Source organism: Camelus ferus, chromosome 18 (genome assembly GCF_009834535.1).
Source record: "Camelus ferus isolate YT-003-E chromosome 18, BCGSAC_Cfer_1.0, whole genome shotgun sequence".
NCBI classification, from domain to species: domain Eukaryota; kingdom Metazoa; phylum Chordata; class Mammalia; order Artiodactyla; family Camelidae; genus Camelus; species Camelus ferus.
The window spans coordinates 28,935,548-28,955,268 of NC_045713.1; the positions used below are offsets into that span (position 1 = coordinate 28,935,548).

Genomic DNA, 19,721 nt, shown 5'->3' on the forward strand with positions numbered 1-19,721 from the left:
TCTTCAGATGTAATTAAGGCTCTCAAAAATCTTAGCAATGTTCTCCTAGGGCAGTCTATCCAGGAAATAGATATAAAAGCAAAAATTAACAAGTGGGACCTAATTAAACTTACAAGCTTTTGCACAGCAAAGGAAACCATAAGCAAAACAAAATGACAACCTACAGAATGGAAGAAAATATTCGCAAATGATGTGACTGACAAAGGTTTAATTTCCAGAATATATAAACAGCTCATACAATTTAATGACAAAAAAAAAACAAAAACTCAATCGAAAAATGGGCAGAAGACCTAAACAAGCAATTCTCTAACAAAGACCTACAAATGGTCAGTAGGTACGTGAAAAAAATGCTCAATATCGCTAATTATTAGAGAAGTGCAAATCAAAACTACAATGAGGTATTATCTCACACCAGTCAGAATGGCCATCACTCAAAAGTCCATGAACGATAAATACTGGAGAGGGTGTGGGCAAAAGGGAACACTCTTACACTACTGGTGGGAATGTAGTTTAGTGGAGCCATTATGGAAAACAGGATGGAGATTCCTCAAAAAACTAAATAGACTTACCATATGATCCAGCAATCCCACTCCTGGGCACATATCTGCAGGGAACTCTAATTCAAAAAGATACATGCACCCCAATGTTCATTGCAGCACTAGATACAATAGCCAAGACATGGAAGCAACCTAAATGTCCATTGACAGATGACTAGATAAAGAAGTTGTGGCATATTTATACAATGGACTACTTTACTACTCAGTCATAAAAAAGAATAAAATAATGCCATTTGTAGCAACATGGATGGACCCAGAGATCATCATTCTAAGTGAAGTCAGAAAAAGAAAGAAAAATACCATATAATATCACTCATATGTGGAATCAAAAAAAGAAAAAAGTAGGACACTAATGAACTCATCTACAAAACAGAAACAGACTCACAGATTTAGTAAACAATCTTAGGGTTACTGGGAAAAGGGGGTGGGAAGGGATAAATTTGGGAGTTTGAGATTTGCAAATGTTAGTCACTACACACAAAAATAGATTAAAAAAAACCAAATTTCTTCTGTATAGCATAGGGAACTATATTCAATATCTTGTAATAACCTTTAATGAAAAAAGAATATGAAAACGAATGTATGTATATGCGTGACTAGGACATTGTGCTGTACCCCAGAAATTGACACATTGTAACCGACTGTACTTAAAAAAAAGACTGCAAAAAAAAGGGCTCTCAGGATGAGATCATCCTGGACTCAAGTGAGCCTAACTCCAGGGACAAGTGTCTTTATAAGAAAAGAGAAGGCCATGTGAAGATGCAGGCAGAGCTTGGAGTGATGTATCTACAACCCAAGGGACCCCAAAGACGTCTAGCGGCCACCAGAAGCAAGGAGAGAGACCTGGGGATTCTCCCCCAGAGCCTCCGGGAGGAACCAGCCCTGAGGACACGTTGGTTTCAGACTTCTGGCCTCCAGAACCATGGGAGAAGAAATTCCTGCAGTTGAAGCCATCCAGTCTGTGGTCATTTGTTACAGCAGCCCGAGGAAAGAATACAGCACAGTGTGATTTATTACCAAGTACACACAGGCGCTCCTGCTGGTGTTTTATACTGATACGGGGACGGAGGTCAAAAACTTTTGGGGATCCCTTGCTTAGCCAGCCTGATTTTGAATCTTCCTCACTGGGTAACCTTTGACAAGTTCTTTGGTTTTTGGCTTCAGCTGCCTCATTTGTCCAACAAGGTGACCAGTGGGTTAAATGAAATACTGGATGTGAGGGTGACCCGCGAGCAGGCATGCAGGAGGCCTCCGTCCCCAGCTGCTAGGAGGTCTGTTGTCGTGGCTTTGGCTTCCGCAAGCCCTGTCCACCGCCTCGACCCTGCTCCCTCGGGAAAGGAGTGGAGAGAGCACGTTTCAGGGGTGATGGCGTAAAGCTGGGTGGGATTCCACAGAGGGAATGTTGTTCCCTGGAAAATTCTGGGCCCGGTTTCCAGCCCTGCAATGGAGGCCTCCCAGGAGGAGGTGAGGAGGTGATCTATGGTCTGGAAAAGCCTGAGCAGGGCCGACCTCCCCACTGGGCTCAGCGGGAGCAGCACCCGGGGCCAGAATACTCTTGGGGGCCTACTGAACTGTTTTAAATTTGAGTGTTTTTAAAGTAAGAGGGAAAAACAAAACTGGTGGTAATGAATATGTAACAAAGACTCCAGCCTGCATCACAGCCATCTTCATACCAAATGCAGCCACAATAGATGGCTTTACTTTTTCTTTTTTACGGAGAAAGCATCCCTGGACAAGTGACCCCAGTGAGGGGTGGAAGCTGAGCAATGAGAGGGCACGGGTGGCCCAAGCACGGAGTTTCAGGACCCTGACCGGCCAGGGAGAAGAGAGGCCTGATTCTGAAAGCCACGCAGGCCAAGCCCAGGCTCCCTGCCCACCGGTCATCGGGCCACCACTGCGGGAGGGCTGCTGCTCCTGGAATAGCAAACCAAGTGCTCACAGGCACAGTGATATTTAATCCTCCCCATGACCCTGTGAGGCAGAATTGTTATCCCCATTTGGCAGATGGAGAAACCGAGGCCTAGGAGTCCCTGCACATACTGTAGGCGCTCAGTAAATATCTGCTGAGTGTGAACTGGATGCCCAGAAGGGAAGTTAAGTCCTGTGCCCAAGCTCACAAGACTGGTTAGGGTAGAGCTCGGATGTGAACCAGAGCAGCCCTGCTCCAGAGCCCCAGCTATAACCACCACCTTCTACTGCCTTTTAGTGCACAAGCCAGGCCCTACTCTGGTGATGTTCCTAATCCTTACATGGAACCTAAAGGTTGCTCTTATCAGCCCTGTTTCCAGGTGAGGAAACTGAGGCTCAGAGGGCTAAACATGCCTGTCCAGTTTCCACTTGACTCCATAAGTGGCTTCCTCTCCTTCCCTCTGCAGCGTCCTTTGGTCCAAAATTCCGGGAGGGACGAGTGGCAGTACCTGTCCAGGCAGCAGAGCCTCAGTGTTTACTTGGCTTCCTGCCTGCCCAGAGCAGACTGACCCCCGCCCATTATCCCAGCAGGAAAGCAAGGGAGGCCTCCCGCTGGTCCGGAAGGCAGGGGCAGGGATGGCTGCTGGCCCCCCTTCGTCCTGACAGCCAAAGGGCCATCATCTGAATTTCAGGCCATGCCTTCCCAGGCTGTAGGGAAGAGAGAGGTGACTGAGGGGGTGGGGCCACAGCTCCCCTTGCGCCCGGCTCCCCCCAGGGAATGAAAAGAACATCAGACTCAAATTCCCCTAGCTGGCCCTCACCTTGGATAAGTCAGTCCATGCCCCTCAGCCTCAGTTGATCCATCTGTAAAATGGGAGCTTTGGGGAAAAGACACAGTGTGGGCCAGCCTCAGTGTCCTCACCTTTAAACAGGGGATGAGGACAAGGATCCCGAGGGCTTTCTGGACCAGGCAGCTACACTGAAGGGCTCACCTTCTCCCTCCCTTTAATCCAAACTTCTGGGAAAAGCAAGAGGAACAGCTCAGTGTAATACAAATTCCACACTTTTCTCTCTTCTCAGATGAACATATTTGGACCTAATGTGGGTTTCTTTCTTCTAGTCCTTTTTTTTTTAATTGAGGTATAGGTAATGTACAATATCACATAAGTTACAGGTATACAATATAGTGCTTCACAATTGTTAAAGTTTATACTCGATTTATAGTTATTATAAAATACTGGCCACATTCCCTGTGTTGTACAATATGTCCTTGTAGCTTATTTTATACATAATAATTTGTGTCTCTTAATCCCTTTCCCTTATTTTGCCCCTCCCCTCTTTTCTCTCCCTACTGGTAACCACTAGTTTGTTCTCTGTATCTGTGAGTCTGCTTTTTTGATATATTCGTTGTATTTTTATTTGTTGTATTTTTAATTTTTAAAAATTTTATTTATTTATTTTTGTTGTTGGGAGGGTAGTTAGGTTTATTTATGTGTTTATTTATTTAATGGAGGTATTGGGAATTGAACCCAGGACCTCGTGCATGCTGAGCACACACTCTACTACTGAGCTATACCTTCCCCCGACCTGCTGTATTTTTTAGATTCCATCTATAAGTGATATACAGTGTTTGTCTTTCTCTGTCTGACTTATTTCATTTAGTGTAATGCCCTCCAAGTCCATCCATGTTGCTGCAAATGGCAAAATTTCGTTTTTTCATGGCTGATGTTTTAAAATTTTTAATTAAAAAAAACCCAGAGGCTCATAATCATTCACGTTTTCTGCGTCCTTTTTTTTGACAGCCCGCAACGTGGATACACAGAGCACGGAGGAGGGGATTAGGGGAAACGGAGGCCGCATCTGGAGTGAGTCCCAGCAGAGGCGCTGCCTGAAGGACACGGAGGAGGCGATCTCGGGACCTCCTGGCCCTCTCGGGCTCCCTGCAGCCCTCCCCTGGGGACCTGGTTCACGCGCCTGCCTCCCCTGCCCCAGCGGCGCACCAGCAGCTGCACCGCCGCACACCGCAGACCAGGCGGGAAAGTGAAAATAAGCCCTGGCTGGCGGCTGAGTTTCTCTTTCCTGCCACACAAGTGCCTTATCGTCCCGGGCCATGGGTGCAGTGGGTACCAGGGCTGCTTCTGCTTCTCTTGAGGAGTAACATTTACATCATGAAGTGGATGAACTGTACCAACTGTCAGCGTCCAGCTCCATGAGTTTTTTTTAGACATTCACCACTCGAATCAAGATCAAGGGCGTACCCAGCCTCCCAGAAAGTTTCTTTGCGCCCCTTCCCGCTACACCTGCAGCAGAGTTAACCGCCGCCCTGCCTTCTAGAAATACCAGTTACCTGTGTCTGTTTGTGAACTGTGTACAAAGCAGTCAGTCATGGTTTGAGCCTTTCTCGTCTGGTTTCTTTCGCCCATTGTGACGTGGGTGAGGGTCATGTGAGATGCTGCATGATGGAGAGTCTGCTCCGTTTTACTGCTGAGACGTGTCACTGATGTACCTCAATTTGTTTATCCAGCCTCCTGCTGATGGATATTTGGGGTGTTTCCAGTGTGGGGCGGTTAGGAACAAAGTTGCTGTGAACATGTGTATACAGGTCTCTGTGTGGACAGAGGCTTTCTTTCCTCTTAGGTAAATACCTAGGTGAGACTGCTGGGTCATAAGGTAGGTGTATGTTTAGCTTCACACAAGACTGCCAACAGGTCTTCCTCTCTGGCTGCCCAGAGCTGTTTTAAGACCTCAGAGGCCCTGGCATGACGTCTTGAGGAGACCCTACTCCACATCACAGCAAGCCTGTGAACTACATTAAACATTTTTTTTTTGAGTAAAAAATAATTTTTCAGAGGATTTTCTAATTCTGCTTTTTGAAATTATTTGGCTCTGAGTAACTCACTTGCTCTGTGGGGTCAGCCGGAGTTCCTCAGCAATCATGTTTGGGCAGTCTGACAAAGGAGACAACTGGTTTTCATTTGCAGTGAGGTTTTTATGAATAATACATCTAGCACCTAATGAATGTCCTAACCTTCCTCACTTTGTGAACACCTATTTACCCCTCAAAGCCCCACTCAAAGGTCCACACCTCCATGAAGGCCTCTAGGTGTAGACAACTGCAGCCTCGCTCCATCTCCCTCCCCAAGTCCAGAGGCTGCTGTGTGACCCTGATGTCACGCCCCCTGGGAGGAGAGCCCTGAGCACCATCACGGTCAGTGCACTGAGGAGCCTATGTCTGGAGCACAGGGCCTGCCTCATTCCTTCCTGGATGCCTGGCACACGTTTGTTGATCTGATTTGTCCCTTTCGGGTGCCCTTTCCCAGAACTGCAGGGCTGGGTGGCAGAGGAGCTGGTACCACCTTGAACATGTATGTTAGTGCTAGCAGCAAAGGCTGTGGCTTTCTTCTAATTCTCTGAGAAGTTGTCTATGACCCCCAAAGAGTTGAGGGGGAGAATCTCTGATGGCCCTGGAAGGAGTGTTCCCTGGGAGAGAATACAGGTGACTTGTAACCATGGAGAACAAGGGAGGGAACAGAGAGGGTTCATTTAATGAGCATTTAGAGTACACCTTTGCTCCCTGCACTGGGTCCCAGGGATGTGAACAAGACAGACAAGGTCTAGGAGTAAACAGCAAACACATAAAGATGACTTCAGATCATATCAGGGGTATGACAAATGAAACAGGGAGATGTACAAAGATGAGGAGGAGGAAGAACATCAGAGAGGGAGGCCAGGGAAGACCTCTCTGAAGAACCAAAGACCTGTATGACAAGAAGCAGCCAGCCAAAGCTGTGGGCCAGAGTGTTACAGACAGATGGAATGGCCAGTGCAAAGGTCCTGAGGCTGGGACACCTTGCAGTGTTGGAAGGCTGGCCAGGTGGCCCTCAGGATCCTGGGTGTCTGCAGCATGCAGAGTGGAGGAGGTGAAGGTGGATGTGTGTGGGGCCAGGGGGGGCGGTTGGTCTCAGGCCAGCTGTGGGGGCCCATGGGACTTAGGGTTGCGAAGTTCTGGGTAGCAGCAGTCTGGTACCTCCAAGTCCAACCCAAGAGGCCAAGGTGTTGCCCACACCTCCGGATGGGTGGGAGACTAGAGAAGGGGCAGGTGGCTTGTCCAAGGTCCGTTGGCAACCTGTGCCAAGTTCCCTCATTGCACCCCAGCCTGCTGGTCCTCTTGTACATCCTCTGACTCCCCAAACTCTCTCCCTCCTCAGGGCTGCTCCAAGGTCAAGAACACATTTCTCTATGTTTTCCCAGCCAATTCCTACCTTCCCTGTGGGGGTCTCAGCTTAAATGTCATTTATCAGAGACAGCTCCCACACTGCACCCCCCCCAATTTAAACTAGGTCCTCCCTTCAATCTCCCTCTTACAACCATGACCTTTTCCTTTGTGCCGTTTAAGACAATCGGTAACTCATTTTACGTATGTATTTGTGTGAATCTTTGTTTACCGAGGGTCCCCCCACATGGGAGCCCCGGGAGGCCCATGCACCCTGCCATCTTCCCTGCACCGGCGCCAGCACCAGCACCGTGCTGGCCCCACCTTTACAACAGGAGTGAAAGACCTGGATTCCAAGTCCAGCCCCTCCAAGCCTCATCCCCCGCCGTGGCCTCCTACACAGGGGACCCTGAGTCCCCTCCCTCCACCTCTCCTAGGTCCCCAAGATCTAAAAGCTGATTCCTCTAGTCTACTGGGAGCCCACTCACCCCAGGTCCTGTGGGGATGACAAAGCCCTGGTCCCAGCCAGCCAGCCACGGAAAGAGCCCCTTGGCTGGAGAGGACCAAGGAAGCCAAGCCCCTGGCCCCAAAGCACTGCCCCTTCCTCACTCCTCACTTGAACACATCTGCACTTGTGGGGGTTCCCCCACGTTTGCTTATTATTATATTAATTTTAAAAGGAATACTAAAAGCAATGTGGAATTCTGGTTTGGATCCTGGACCAGAAGAAGGACATTGGTGGAAAAACTTAAAGTCTGAAGGAAGTCTGTAGTATTGTTAACAGGGATGTCCCAACACTGTGTGTCTAGCTGTCATAAATGTCACGTGGTGATGTAAGATGTGAACAATGCGGCAACTGGGTGAGGGGATTTATGGGAACTCACTGTACTACCCTGACAGCTTTCCTATAAATCTAAGAAGTTTGGTTTTAAAAAACTAAAGAAAAAGGAGAGAAAAGCAAGCCACCCATCAGACTGGTAAAAAAGATAAAGACCGATAATGCCAAACGTCTCTTAGGACACGGAGAACAGCAGGTGTGTGTGTGTGTGTGTGTGTGTGTGTGTGTGTGTGAGAAGCGCAACAAGTATCCTGCAAAACCAGTTAGCACCTGGGGTCAAGTTCAAAACCGGCCTATCCAGCAATCCCACACTCCCCTGCGGGGCCTCTCAGAATTGTGGCTCCCAGACCAGCAGCATCAGCATCACCTGGAAACTTGTTAGAAATGCAGATCCACAGGCTCCGCCCCAGAGAAACTGAAAAACCAAAAATCCCAACCCAGACCCCTGGGTTGTGTGCCAGCAATGGGTGTTTTCACAAGCCCTCCAGGTGATTCTGATGTGTGCTGAAGTTTGAGAGCTGCTAGTGCCCCGAATGCGTTCCAGAGTAATCCTCAAGTCTGATCACAAAGAGAACTGGAACCAGCCTACGTGTCCATCACGAGGAAATGAAGACAGGAGCGAAAAGGCAGTGTCCACAGTGCAATGGGGGCTCAGTACCACTCATTGCACCCTCGTGTGTCCACAGGGGTGAGTCTCACACACATAACCTCACAAACAAGGCAAGTTACGAGATACATATGGTATGAGGCCAGCCAAAAGTTTCAGCACCCAAAGATGTTCTGGGTGGGAACAGACACGTATGGATCTAAAGATGGGCCCAGGGATGAGAGACACCAATATTCAGGGAGAGAAAGAGAAAGGTGGGGAAAGAAGAAGTTGAAGGGGGAATTCTGATCTACCTCAAACATTTTATGTTTTAAGCCAGCGATTGGAGATGAGATAATTTGCATGCCTGAGAGACTTCCTTAACATTTTAATGAGTGCGTGCTCTTTAAAAGTGACTCATAGAGACCCACCCACACAAAATTAAAAGTGAGGACCGCTCATTTCAACCCATCTACTCTGAATATTTGGTGAATATACCTGCAAGATTGGGTCTATGTATTCCTTCAAAAATAATGTAAAATTTTGGGAAAGACAAAACTTGAGGACAGTAAGGAGATCAGTAGTTGCTGGGGTGAGGGATCGGTGGGGGGATGAACAGTCCAAGCACTGGGGACTTTTAGGGCAGTGAAACTATTCTGTGTGATACTGTAGTGGTGGACACATGTCTCTTGTCAAAACCCTAATAGAAGCCACAGACTGTAGTTAATAACAATGTATCAATATTGGTTCATCAGTTGTAACAAGCGTACCACACCAATGATAATAATAACAGGGGAAACTGAGGCAGTGGGGGGGGGCAGGGAGGGGTTGGAAAGGGGGTATATGAGAACTTCCTGCACTTTCTGATCAATTATCTATAAACCTGAAACTGCTCTAAAAATAAACAATTAATTTAAAGAAATAAATTAACCCCCAAATGAATGTTTTCTCTGATGGATGTTTTAATGTTTTTTTTTTTAAGTGCAAAGCCGCTCTCGCAACACACGGAGCCCACCCTCCATGGGAGGATTCTCAGAGCACAGCATTCCAACTCACCAGCTGTAGGTGTCCAGCCAGCCCCTGCCAATGGACTCTGAGGCTGGCTCCGACTCTGGCCAGCAGGGCTGTGATGACCTGTCACCTAGTCCTTGCCCATCCATAAGAGCTCTCAGCTCATCACTGCGGGCTGCACTTTCCAACATGGGAGCCGTGAGCTCCGCATGGCAGGTGAGCACCTGAAATGTGACTTGTCTGAACTGAGATGCGCAGGGAGGGGAAATCTACCTGGATTACCTAGGCTTGGTACAAACAGAAGAATGTAAATTATCTCACCATTTCTATCGTGATGGCATGTTAAAATGATATTTTGGACATACTGGGTTAATGAAAAGATTAAAATGAATTTCACTTGTTTCTTCATTTCTTTTTTTTAAGGTGGTTCCTTGAAAATTAAAAATGACACACACCCCACATTTGTGGCTTGTGTTATTTCTCTGTTGGCTGACCCTGATTGAGGGGATGGGTTTATGCACGTGGAACTGCTCAGGGCAATAATGCCTATGGAAATTTTGCTGAGATACGTGATTAAGTGAACACAAGTAAGCTACAGAAATGGGGTAGGGTCTACTTATTTATTCTTTCTAAAGACAACCAATCTCGTGTGTGTGTATGTGTGTGTGCGTGCGTGTGTGAGAGAGACAGAGAGAGAGAACATGAACACACCGGCAAAGGTCTGGAAGGATCCACCAAACTATTCAGCCAGCTCCCCAGGAAGAAGGGCTGGTGAATCGGGACCACTGCTGTCTGCTTCACCTCTCTCTGAATGGTATGAATTCATTTAAACAAGATTGTCCTGATTTGCTAAGTAACAACTGTCTTAGAAGATACATGCATTTAACAGGTGGTGGAGTTCCCTGTCTTGGGCAGCGGTTCTCTAAGAGGAGTCCCTGCCGCTCCAAAGCAGGAAGATCTAGGCGGGCACCTGGGTCCTGGTGGCAGGAGGGACAGGTGGGCGCAGAACCAAGGGCAGGGGCTGGACTCAGTCTGAGCCTGAACCTTGACTCTGTGAGACCTGGGAGCTCCCTAAACCCAAGCCTCATTTGCCTTGACTGTTAAGAGGGTAGTAATCCTTCCTGACCAGTAAGCTGGAAAGCCAGGTAGAGGCCTGGCAGCGGTGCTAGCAGGCTCAACCTGCGATCTGCATCCTTCACTGAGCAAGTGAGGCCTCTGGCAGGGAACTCACACTGCACCAGCCCACCGCAGCCCCTCCCCTCCCGCTCCTTGAGAGCCAGCCCCAGCACCTGTGTCCTGCGGAAGCCCCTCCCTCCCGCCTGCTCTGGGACAGGGGCCCAGCCACCCTCTCCTCAGTCTCTATTTTTCATTCTCATTCCTACCAGAAAACAATCATATTCTATTCTCCCATCTCAAAACCAAACCAAACCCAAGTAAGCCTTGTCCCGGCCCGACTTCCTCTGCCAGCTCCATCCCAATTCTCCCGTCCCCCTTGGCCATGGAAGTACCCACTCTCTGACTCCTCTCCTCTCCTCTCCTCTCTAAACCCCACTCCCATGAGGCTCTCCCCACCCAACCAGTCACACGAACTCTTCTGAAGGTCACCAGCATCCGCCACGTTGCTGGCTCCATGGGCGAATTCTCTGTCTGCCTCTGACGGAGAACGCAGCCGCTCCTCCCCTCCTCCCCAGTGCCCCTTCTCCAGGCCCCTGTATACTCTCCTGGCTCCCTCAGACCTCCCTGGCTGCTCCTCAGAGCCCCAGCTTCCTAACACTGGGTGCCCCAGGCATAGTGCTTGGGACGGTCTTCGTCTCCATCTCCACTCACCCACTCGGTGCTTGTATTGGGCCCCCAAAGATGTCCACATCCTATCCTTGAATCCGTGAACATGTTACCTTACAAATATGATTAAATTAAGGATCTTGAGATGGGGCAATTATCTTGGGTGATCCAGCTGAGCCCAGTGCAGTCACAAGGGCCCAGATAAGGGAAGAGGGAGGCAGGATAAGTAGAGTCAGAGAGATCTGAAGACGCTACGCTGCTGGCTTTGAAGAAGAGGAAAGAAAGCACCACGAGTAAAAGAAAGTGGGCGGCCAGGAGCTGCGCGAGACAAGGGAATGGATTCTCCCCAGGAGCCTCCAGAGGGGACTACAGCCCTCCGGACACCTTGACTTTAGCCCCATAAGACCGATTTTGGAAATCTGACCTGCAGAAGTGTAAGATAATACAGTTGTGTTGTTTCAAGCTTTGAAGTGTGTGGCACTTTGTTACAGCAGCTATAGGGAAACGAAGACGGCGATCTCATCCAGTCTCACGATTTAAGCACTGACAACGCCCTGATGTATCACCTCCAGCCCAGATGACAGGCTCAGGTATTGAACTGCCCACTCAGCACCTCTGCTTAAATGTGTGAATTCTGGACTTTCTTCCTCAAGCCTCCTCTACTCATTGCCTCCCCATCTGAGCACCTGGGGCAACTCCCATCTTTCCAGGTGCTCATGCCAGAAGCCTCGGAACCGTCCTTGTCTCTTCTTTCTCTCTTGCTCCCCTCATTCAGGGCTGCTGGTGAGACCTGTCAGCTCCATCTTCAAAACTGGGTCAGAATCTGACCCCTCCTCACCACGCTTACCACTACCACCTTGGGCTGAGCCACCATCACCTCTCATATCTGCATGACGGACACAACCTCCTAACTGGGTCCTCTGCCTTCACCCCTGTCCCCCTTCCCAACAGCAGCAGGGGGGCCCTTAAGTCAGAGAACGTCACACCTGTGGTCCCCAGTAAATTCAGAGTAAAAGCCAGATTCTTTGTGTGGCCAACAAAGCCGTCCATAATGTGGCAGTCCCCCCACCTCTGTGACCTCGTTTCCCCTTAACCCCTCCTCTCTCTGCCGCAGGCCTCCTTACTGCTCCTTGAACACAGCAGATACTGCCCCACCCCCGGGCTTTGCACTGGCTGTTCCCACTGCCTAGGAGACGCTTCCCAAATATCCACATCACTGTCTCCCTCACTGCCTTCAGGACTTGCTCAAATGTCACCTTATCAGCAAGGTCTGCCCTGATCACCCCGAACTGCCACTTGTCCCAGCCACCCCCTGTAAGCCCAGCCATCCTCATCCTGCTCTACTCTTCTCTTTTCCTTTCAACATACTACACAATCTGCTTAGTGATCATACTTACTGCTCTATCACCTGAACTAGAATATAAGCTCCATGAGGGAAGGGATCTTGGTTTTGTTTACTGTGCTTAGAACAGTGCTCAGCACAAAGGGCATTCAATGATTACCAACTCAATAAATTCATAAACGGAAAGGTATCCAGGTAAAGGTAAACAATCCTAAAACCGCTATGCATGTATACCAGAATTGAATGATTAAGAAAACGGCTAGTCACACTACTATATATAGATAAACAGCAAGGACCTACTGTAGAGCACAGGGAATTATATTCACTGTCTTGTAATAACCTATGATGGAAAGGAATCTGAAAAAGAACACATATATGTATATGTATAATTGAATCACTTTGCTGTACACCTGAAGCAAACACAATATTGTAAATCAACCATACTTCAATTAAAAAAAAAAAGAAAAGAAAAGAAAAGAAAAGAAAAGAAAATGGCTGGTGGATAATAGGAACCAGGTCTCCCACTGTTGGGGTGGGAAGTTACAGCTAAGCAGGGGAAGAGGCTGGAGTGATCCATGAGGGGGTGAATTAGAGTTGGGGACATCAGCATGAACTCACGTTCACTTTAATGGTGATACAGACGGCTACAGGTAGAAATACAGATTTATATACATACACAGATTAACGGACACACATTTTTCTCAGAGGGCCTAGAAGCAACAGCATTCCACAGCAATGCACACACCCAGCACCCAGGTCTTGGTTTCTAACACCGTTCTCCAAGAAAAGGAACCAGGGCTCCTTGGAGAAATGGCCGATTCTAGGTCTAAAGCAGGAAACATACGAGACGGGCCTGGGGCATCCCACAGGGCCAGAAAGTAAAGAGGCACTCAGAAACCCACAATGCTGGGGCGTGTCAAAGGGACACGGGGGCCAGCTGAAAAGCTCCTCATGGCCAAAGCGGGAACAACTTGAGCAATTCAACAAAGGAGTATTGGGTTATGGCCCACAGTAGGAAATACCCATGAGTCCACACTGATGTAAATATGATTAAATAAACGAGAGCGCACAGACAAACCTCCAGTGCGGATGAAGTTCAAATAATTTATGTTCATACTCTGCCCTCAAGGGAGTGGGGCATAACTTCTCAGCCCTTACATATGGGCTGCACAGAGTGACTTCCCTCCAAAGAATATTGCATGAAATGGATGAAGAAAAAGAATAACTCTACAGTAGAGAAACCTGAGGAACAGTGCCTCAGCCAGGTGACCAAGGTCAAAATCAGCCGTGATGAGTCAGCTTGAGAGCGTGTGCCCTGGTTAGGAGCGAGGAGAATGGCCCTTTGCTCCTGTGCTGTTCCTCCTCAAAACACATAATTCCCCAATCTAATCATGAGAAAACATCAGACAAATCCTAACTGAGAGGCATTCGGCAAAATAACTGACTAGTACTCTTGAAAACTGTCACAAAATCATCAAAGACAAATTAAGTCTGAGCACTGTCATAGCCCAGAGGGGCCTCAGGAGGCATGATGATTAAATGGGATCGTGGGTGGGGTCCTGGGACAGAAAAAGGATATTAAGGAAAAACTAAGGGAATCTGCATAAGGCATAGACTTTAGTTAATAATAATGCATCAGGGAGGGTGAGATAAAGCTCAGTGGTTGAGCCCGTGCTTCGCATGCATGAGGTCCTGGGTTCAGTCCCTAGTACCTCCATTAAAAAAAAAAGTTACTAAAAAAAATGCATCAAAATGTGTTTATTAATTGTGACAAACACACCATCCCAAATAAGATGTTGCTAATAAGGAAAACTGGATGTGATACCCTGAACTGAATCCTGGAACAAAAATGGGCGTTAGGGGGAAAACTGGTGAAATCCAGATGGAGCCTGGAGTTTGGTTAATAGTAACGCACCAGCGCTGGTTCCTTAGTTTTGACAAATGTGCATGGTGGTGTAGAACGTTAACAGTGGGGGAAACTGGGTGAGAAGTAGATGGGAGCTTTCTGTAACTAACTTTTCCACTTTTCCCCAAAGTTAAGTTTATTAAAGAAAAAAATAACCTGACAACTCAATGGGATCACAGCAGTTGCTCAGATAACAAGATAATGGGGATTATGATTTTCCATTTTTTTTTCTGATGATGGAAATAACTCATTCAATATTTAGCAAAGCCATGGCCCTCACACAGGTAAAAAATTCCGTGATACAAAAATGAATAAAACAGAAAGTGAAATCTTCCATGATTCCACTCCTCACTGCTAAGTCAATATATTATATTCTGGACTTTTCCCTATGCATGTGTGAACATAAAAAAGCTTTTTACAAACATGAGATGACATCCTACATTTTAGTGACTTGCTTAGTGTTGATACATCGTGGACATTCTCTCTGTCCACACATCACTCCATACTGTTCTTCTGAACGGCCGAAAGCTGTTCTGCAATATGGATGTAACAACTGACCATTTCCTTAAGATGAACAGTAATGTAATGCCAATTTTTTTCCCACAGACAATGCTCCAGTGAGAACCCTCCTCCACACACCTTCATGAACACGTGCGGCAATTCCCTCAGGACAGACCCCTGGCTGCAGAACTGTGGCTGCAGCGGCACATTTAAAGCGCTGTCTTCCTACTGCCAATCGTTATTACCCTGAGGATCAACTGCCTGGCTCCATCCTTCCCGAAGGCAGAGGGGAGCACGTAGCCCCTTCCCCTCCCTTCATCTCTTTGGTGACATCTTCCTTTGATCCAGGTGATGGGTGGCCATTGTGACATCATGGATGTGTGGTGGGGGGAGGGCAGGACACACCATGTGATTGACCAACCAGGACCTCAGGGGACAGAACTGGATGTCCCTCTGAGAGTCAGCGTGTGTTTGAGATGGCAGAAGTCTCAAAGATTTCTCAGCCTGGGGCAGCAGCCAGGGAGAGGGTGTGTGACATTTCAAAAATCATAATACATAGCAAAAAAAAAAGTGACAATGAATATATGTATGTTCATGTATAACTGAAAAATTGTGCTCTGCACTGGAATTTAACACAACATCGTAAAATGACTATAACTCAATAAAAAATGTTAAAAAAAATCATAATACGATACCATGATTTCATATTTGGAAGAGACAATGAAAGCATTTTCTCATACAAAGCGTCCATTTATCGTTCAGTTCTTCAACAAATATTTGGATTTCTTTTGTGTACTGATGACGTGCAGGGCTAGGACTGCCACAGTGGGCAAAGCTAAGCTCCTGATCTCACAGCACTTCTATTCTGCTTGGAGACAAATAATAAACGCAGTAAGTATGAGTTAGTGGCAAGTGCTGCATTATCTAGGGTAACAGCCAGCTGCTGGAACCCACAAACCCCAGCACTGCTGGGGCTACCGCAGTCCTCTGACTCCAGACCGGGCCGAACTGCCCCATCTCAGGCCTCCTCTTGCCAGCACGTACAATCCATTTCTGTGATGATTTGATTAATGCCTGTCTCCTCCACTAAACCTTAAGCCCAAGACTTGCTTCCTCCTCTGTAGCCACAGGGGCCTTCCTTTCGTCCCAAGCTTTTTCCTGCCTCCCTGCTGAGTCCTCAAACAAACAGGGCCTCTCCCACCAGCCACGTCTCAGCTCACACATCCCTGCCTCAGAGCGGTTTTCTCAGATCTCCCTGTTTTATCAGTTCCTGCCAGCCGCTGTGGCCCCTCCAGCTCTGTGGCAGAGGGAAGAGAAGCACCCCAAAGAGCCACAGTCCCTTCTACAGCATGACACTGCTGGGAGACGCAGCCCATGAGCTTGGCCTCTACGCCTTCCTTGCATCCACGGGGTCACGGGACTGGCTCACCAATGACGTGGGAACAGGAGTGGAGTGTGTTACTTCCAGGCCAATGCAGTTAAGAAGCAGAGGCGCCCTCCTTATCCCCTCTCCCTCCGTGCAGAGGCAGGATAGGGATGTCCAGGGCGCACTGGAAGCCAGGTGACCCTGAAGGCAGCACTGTGGTCGCCTGGGCCCAAGTGACTGTGTGGAGCAGAGCCACTCACTCCCTCCCCAGTGGGGACATCCACACTGGGCAGATGTTGGCACAGCTGGCTCCTTCTTATCACTCAGCTCTCAGCTCAAATGTCGCCTTCTCAAGAAGGCCTCTCCCCAGCACCCTAAAGTAACCCTCTAGTCAGCCTGGGTCACATCAACCGATTCTATGCATATTCGTAATAAACTTCAAAGTCTTTTGTTCCTTTGTCTGTTCACTTGAATACTGTCTGCCCTAAGAACGCAACGCAAACTTCGTGGGGACAAGAAGTCTGGCCCCTCTTGCTCGTGCTGTATTCCCACCACCTAGAAGGGCGCCTGGCACAGAGCAGGTCGTAATAAACAACTGAGTGAGGGAGGGATCTGGCCTGCATGTCTCAGATTCCTCGTCTGCAAAGCAGGGCAAATCCCCATCTCTGTCATCTCACGGGGCTCCTCTGGGACTGTGTAGGTTATCTTCAGGAAGTCTTAAGTGTCACAGAATTGGGGGCTGATAATTTTAAATCGATCAAGACATGAGTCATAGGTGAGACTTCCTTGCCAACCTGCTAGGCGCCAGGTGTGGGCCTCTCGTAACCTACTGGACTGTAGCTTCAAAGCCATGGCTTTCCCACCTCGTTGTGGGTTGGGGGGTGGGTCTTGGGAGTTTCTGGTTACATCCCCTTTGAGGCAAAGACTACTAACAAACTAGCCACGGGCCCCCTTCTTCTTCCTAAGAACCCCAGATTTATCCGGGTCAGGTGCTCTTGCCGTAAGGCAAAGGATCAGAAGTTGCTGGGTGGGGTCTCTGTGAAAGCTCTTTACAGGATTATGACTCCTTTTAGGGGGAGAGGTGATAATTAGGTTTGTTTGTTTGCATATTAATGGAACTACCGGGGATTGAACCCAGGACCTTGTGCATGTTAAGTAAGCATGCACTCTACCGCTGAGCTATACCTTCCCCGCTAGGGTTATGACTTCTTTGCTCCCCCCCAGAAGCTCCCCCCCGCTTCTTCTTCTTCCTTCTTGGACAGTGGATATAGCTGATTTTCCAGCAGGGCTGAGGCTAGCCCTTGGTGTGCCTTTGTTCAAATTAGAAAAAGACTTCCACTGTGAGCAGTTGAATTAGAAAAACAACAGCTCCCGTCGGCAGAAGCACGCCTATGGGTGCTGGGTCTGGCCTACACTATTCAATCCCTTGGCTCAGAGCTTTGAGCAGTACATGACCTGCACAATGGTCCATGGCAGCCCTGATTCTGGACTATGAGGCAACTTTGAAGATGGCAAGCATTTGCCTTGGGCAGAGGTGAAAGATGAAAGAAGTCTGGGCCCTTGATAAGGGTGGAGCCCCTACACCAGCCCTGCAAGGAAGGCCTTCCTCTTGACTTCTCTTCCTTTTGCTTTTTAAAAAAAATTTTTTAATAATTTATCTTGTAAAAACTTCAAAGTTAGAGAAAAGTTGCAAGAACCATGCAAAGAACTCTCCTTCGCCCAGACTGGTCGATTAACATTCTATTCCATTTACTCCACCCTCCTCTCTTCCTCCCCTCCTCTCCCTCCTGCTCTATGTAGATATGCACCCATTGTTAACGTTCCTTCTCTGAGTCACATGAAAGCAGTTGGCAAACATGATGCCCATTACCCCCAAATCCTCCAGTGTGTAGATCCCCCAAACAGGACAATCTACTGACCATTTGAATCACTTGACTTCTTAAGTGAAACATAACTTCTACCAAAAGTCAGTTATTTTGGTTTTCTGTTATAAGCAACCAAATCTAATTCTAACTTTTGACCTCTTTATCCCAAAAATTCACGGGAATGCGGGGAAGGTCAGACAAAGCTACGAGTGGTCTGGCCCGCCCCCCCCCCCCACGCCCTCGGCTCCATCACCTGGGCCTCCCTTTGGCTCCTGCAGGCCTGTCCAGCTTCCGAACATTTTTTCAATTGAGATAAAATTCACGTAATGTAAAACTCCTCGCTTTATAGTGAAAATTCAATGGCATTGAGTACATTCACAATATTGGGTAACCATCACCACTCTCTTGTTCCAAAACATGTTCGTCACCCCAGAAGGAAACCCCGTACCTACCGAACAGTCATTCTGCGTTCCACCCGCTTTGGGGCAACCACCAATCCATCTAGGGACTCCCCCCTCTGGATACCTCCTATAAATGGAATCACACACTACGTGCTGCCTCTGGACTTCACACCAGCTGTTCCCTCTTCCCAGATGAACTTCCCTCCTCCAACTCTGACTCATCCTCACTTCACCAGCACTTCCTTAGGAGGCTTTCCTAGGGTCTCCCCTGACGTCAAGCCCCCCCCCCAACATACACTCTCATAAAAACCCGAAGTTTCTCTCCTCAGCATTGTTCACAATTATAATTACTCTATGTGGTAATTTCAGTCATGTTTCCTGTAGTTAGATTACAACATTTATTAGACAGGAGTATATCTGCCTTGTTTATCACTGTATGCTGGGGCCGCCCCAGAATCTGACATAGTAGGTGCTCAGTAGTACTTTGGAAATTGCCCAAATGAGTGAGTCATTACAGAGAAATCACCTTGTCTCCCCTCGGCCGGTGACATGGAGGCCCCAGCGCATCACGGCCCCTCCCTCCCTCTCCAAGGACTTCCCACATGCCCATATATGGACATGATGCAGGCCAGCTCTGGCCCTGGTCTGTGAGGTCCAGGCCTCTGCGACCTCACAATGGCCAGGGCCCTCCCCACGTCTATAAGAGGCCCAGGAGTCGGCCCCTGGCTCACAGCCCACAAAGTTCCAACTGCTCACAGGTTGGCTGGCTCGACCAAGGTGGTAGCCCCTGCTCTGAGCATCCAGGCCGAATCCACCTATCACCATGGCCAGATACAGATGTTGCCGCAGCCATAGCCGGAGCAGATGCCGCCCCCGGAGACGAAGATGTCGCAGACGAAGGAGGCGATGTTGTCGGAGGCGGCGGAGGAGAGGTAGAGGGTCCACCCTATGGGTGTGGGCTGGGGAGCTGGGGAGCTGGGGCGGAGCTGGGGGTTCAGCCTGTGCTGAAATTTCCTCTCTCTCGTTCTCTGCAGTGTGCTGCCGCCGCTACACCATCATAAGGTGTAGAAGAAGGTAAATGCACAGCAGCAAGACCACCACACTCCTGCCTGAACTATTACCAGCCTTCAAGACCCTCTTGCCACACCTTGAACATGCCACCGTTCCAATGAAATGAACAGGAGCCTGCTAACGAACAACGCCGCCTGTCAATAAATGTTGGAAAAAAAAATTTCTCTCTCATCTCTTTGCCTTGAGGGACTTAGGGAGAGGAGGGCTTGGGGACGCTGGGAAGAGGGGACGTGAGTGATGGTTGTTGCACTGGATCTTGTTCCAAACTCCTGACTACTCCCAAGTCCCAACTCAAATCTGCCTCTCACGGCCACTCCTTTTACAGATTCCTACCCAGTGGGCACAGGAGCCAAGCCGTGCTAGCTTCTGAACAC

General features: G+C 48.5%; 1 long non-coding RNA gene across 1 annotated transcript; it reads left to right on the forward strand.

The window, feature by feature from the left end:
• Positions 1-19,005: 19,005 nt before the first annotated feature.
• On the forward strand, positions 19,006-19,500 carry LOC102512321. Its single transcript, XR_338013.1, has 2 exons — positions 19,006-19,208; positions 19,311-19,500. It is a non-coding gene; the product is annotated as an uncharacterized LOC102512321 (long non-coding RNA).
• The last annotated feature ends 221 nt before the right edge of the window (positions 19,501-19,721 follow it).